The following is a 3,948-nucleotide window of genomic DNA, read 5'->3' as shown; positions in this document are numbered from 1 at the left end:
TGGTGATGGATGAATTACTTCACGGCTCCTTCTTCTCTTCTTCGGCCTTGCTTAAAATCCGTGGGTGCACTAGAGGATGGACAGAGGAGGAGAGGCTAAACGTTTATGAGAGAGTAATTTTCTGAAAATTGTAAAGTGTTGAACTCCAAACGTCCAAGGAGGGAGGATATTTATAAGGGAAATCATGGCTTCATGACACAGCTCCATCCAATCAGTTAATGCCACGTCAGCTTGTCATGTCACTCAACCAATCAAAAATTTCCACGTAAGCCTTGTTGTGTTGTCCAAAAACTCACCAAAATAATTCCCTAATATTAAGTTGCCGAAATTCCATGAATAAATTCTGATTTTCTGATTTGTTTTCGGCCACAATATCTGTATGGATGAACCTAGACTTGATTTTAGCATCTCCTTGTTGTCTACACTTTTTATTTCCTTAAAAACTCTCCCTAATTCTCCTCCAACGCCATCTTCCATATATTCTCTTGATTTCCACATTATTCTCTCTTGATTTTCACGGCAACCACACAATTATCTTTCAAGAATATCCCTTTTCCCTTAAAACTCTCTCCCAGAAAATCTCCAAGGCAATCCTTTCTTTTGTGGCGTCAATCTTCTCCTTGATATTTTCTGATTTTCACATTATTTTCTCCATTCCTCCTTGGCATTTAACGGCAAAGCACAATTAAGTCTCCAAGAATATCTCTCATGCATCACAAAACCCTAATTTGTTGGGCTTTCAGCCATTTTGCCGAAATCCATAATACTCTAGAAGATTCTTGGGCCTCCTTGCGTCATCTTCAAGCCTTATAGTTTCCTAGTGCCATAAGGAATCTTCCTCCAACGTCAACTTCCTTTATTTTTCTGCTCATGCTTCCTTGTTTGCTCAGGAGTCTTGCTGTGACAAAGTTTCCTTTTCTAAACAAGGTTTCCTGGTTGAAACAGGATTTCCTGGTTGGACCAGGAAAACTTCATTTCTTCGTTTCAGCTCATTTATGCAGTCCTTGAGCTCTCTCCAGCGTTCTCCAGCTTTTCTTTCCCTTTTGAGGTTATTTCTGCTTGTTTGCTCCAAGGACCTGAAAATATAAACTATTACTAAAAATGGAATCTTTCTAAAAATAGTAACTTTCCTAAACAAGAAAGATTCATTTAAGGAAATAACTAAGTAAATATGAGGAAATAACAATTAAAACGTCACATTAAAATGCTCTTATCAGATAACAGTAACTTTTGGTGTTGTTAAGAATGTTAATGATCATAGCTTTTGTTATTGGTGTCACTAGTTTTTGTAACTTCGTCGAAGACCTCACCGGAGTAAATTTTATTGTTAATGAGAGTAACTTTTAGTATTAGTGACAGTAGCTTTTGTTACCTCATCAGAGTAGTTTTTGTTGTTGGTGATAGTAACTTTTGTTGTTGGTGATAGTAACTTTTGGTGTTGGTGACTGTAGCTTTTGTTAGCTCACTGGAGATCTCATCGGAGTAACTTTTGATACTAGTCATAGTTACTATTGTTGGTGGGGATAATAGCTTTTGTTGGTGGGAATTGTAGCATTTGGTTATAGGGAGCGTAGCTTTTGTTGCTGACAATACATTTTTTTACTGGTAACAGTTGCTTTTGTTATTTGTGACAGTAGCTTTAGTGACCGCGCCGAAGGTCACGGAAATCTCATCAAAGTAGGTTTTGTTGCTAGTGCTAATAGCTTTTAGTGTTAGTGACAATGACTTTTGGTGATAGTAATTTTTGTTGGTGGGAATAATAGCTTTTGGTTTTGAGGAGCGTAGCTTTTGTTGCTGGTGAGAGTAGTTTTTGTGACCTTGCAAGAGGTTGCCGAAAATCTCATAAGAGTAGCTTTTGTTGCTAGTGACAATAGTTTTTGTTGGTAACAGTAGCTTTTGTTGTTGGTGACAGTTGCTTTTGTGACCTCACCGGAGGTTGCCGGAAATCTCATCAGATTAGCTTTTGTTGCTAGCGACAATAGCTTTTGGTGTTTGTACATACAAAACACTTGCTGGCCATAATCAGCACTGATACTTAACCATGTCACCTTTTCGGAATGACTTCAACGATGTAACCCCTGGAAACACAGCAAGACAACTTCCACCGGCAAGCCAACTCCAAGCCAAAATATGCCTTGACGCGCCGACACGCGCTACCCAAATTTGTCTCTGCAGAAAGGACCAAAACTCGGCAAACTGAAGTGTATCAGTCTCACATCGAAAACAAGAGTGATATAACTCACTATGTCACCTATAAAAGGTTCACTTCTCTCTCTTCATTTATTACGCATTCAATAGCTATTTACCGCTACATTTGTCAATATAAGTACATAATTTAACTTTAGCATCGGAGGAGCAAAGACCGCGAACCGCGGTCTCCCCTCTTGACGCCGTTGTATTTCTCTTGACAGATTAGCAGGATTTCGTGAACTCTATACATATCGGAAGATTGGACCTTCATCCACGTTATCGGAAGCTGACATTATATGGTGGTATTCTGAGCATTAACAGTGTTAATGACAGTAACTTTTGTTGTCACCAGAGTTTGCCGGAAGTTGGCAGGAGGTCAGCTGGAGTCCCGCTGGAAGTTGGCTGGAGACCCGTCGGAGTCGGCCGAAGTTGACCGGAAACCTCGCAGGAGAGGAGAGAGAGAGAATGGTTGTTGACTTTTTACTCTAGTGGTATTTATGTAAATATCCAAAATATAACACCATTTTTAATCTAGCGGCCTTATGAGTGAAAAAATTAGTTGGTGGCCTTATGGCTAAAAAAACATTCAAAGATACACTTATATGTAATTAACTCTTTAATTAATTGGTTATGTATTTAGTCTTTTATACTTGGGTAAGATAGTCTTTCAATAATTCAAATGTTTGAAGGATGAACTAAGAAAATATTAGAATGGCAATAGCCGCACCCTTATTTTACATACATATAGGTTACATATTTTCCATAGGGGAAATGGTCATTTACCCAATTTTGGGGTTAATTAACCACACTTATCCAAACACTCTAAGATATTGCCCACTTACACAATATTTTATATATATTTTGCCTTAATACCCAATTAAGTTTTTTTTTTAATTACTTTTTATTTATTTTTAAGACAATATTACCCTCTCTTTCTTTGTCACTTAGAGAGAGAAGTCATCGGAGATCTTGCCAGACTCCAGTGACGGGCGGCCGACCGCAGACTCCTGTGACGGGAATCCCGACAACTGGTGACCTGAATCTGGCCATCGGACCAGTAGTCGGATTCCGACGTCCGATTTTATTGCCCCTAGTAATATCAAGTAATCATATTATTGCCCCTCAATACTGTTTTATTGCCTCCCAATAATCATATTATTGCCCCTGATAATCATATTATTACCCTCCAATAATTAGGCATCGTCAAAAAGCCCGCGGATCAAGTGGGCCGATGGAGGCCCGCCTGCCCTGAGGGCCAAAAGCCCGCTAGGCCCGGCCCGTAAAAGCCCTTAAAATATTACATATGTATGTGTTATATATATATATATAACACACACACACACACACACACACACACAGATATATATATATATATATATATATATATATATATTTATTTATAAACACACACACATATTCTTATAAATATTTATATATAGGATTAAATACTTGTTACTCCTCATACTTTTCCCTGAAAAACAGTTTGGTCCCTCGCCTTTTAAATTAAACTGAATAGTCCTTATTCTCTCTAATTCTCATATAACAAGTCCAAAATAATCTGAAATGACTATTATGCCCCTCATTTTCTATTATTATTATTATTTATATTTTTTTCTCTATTTTTTTAATTTTTCTCCCTTTTTTTATACTCTCTCTCTCTCTCTCTCTCTCTCTCTTCATCCTCACCGATTGCTTCCCCATCTTCTTCTTCTCCTCCTCTCAAATTCTCTTCGGCTCTGAGATTACAAGCAAAATCAA

The sequence above is a fragment of the Rosa rugosa genome, chromosome 1 (assembly GCF_958449725.1).
Source record: "Rosa rugosa chromosome 1, drRosRugo1.1, whole genome shotgun sequence".
In the NCBI taxonomy this organism is placed as follows: domain Eukaryota; kingdom Viridiplantae; phylum Streptophyta; class Magnoliopsida; order Rosales; family Rosaceae; genus Rosa; species Rosa rugosa.
The sequence above is the reverse complement of the archived record's forward strand: the minus strand, read 5'-3'. Positions refer to the sequence as shown.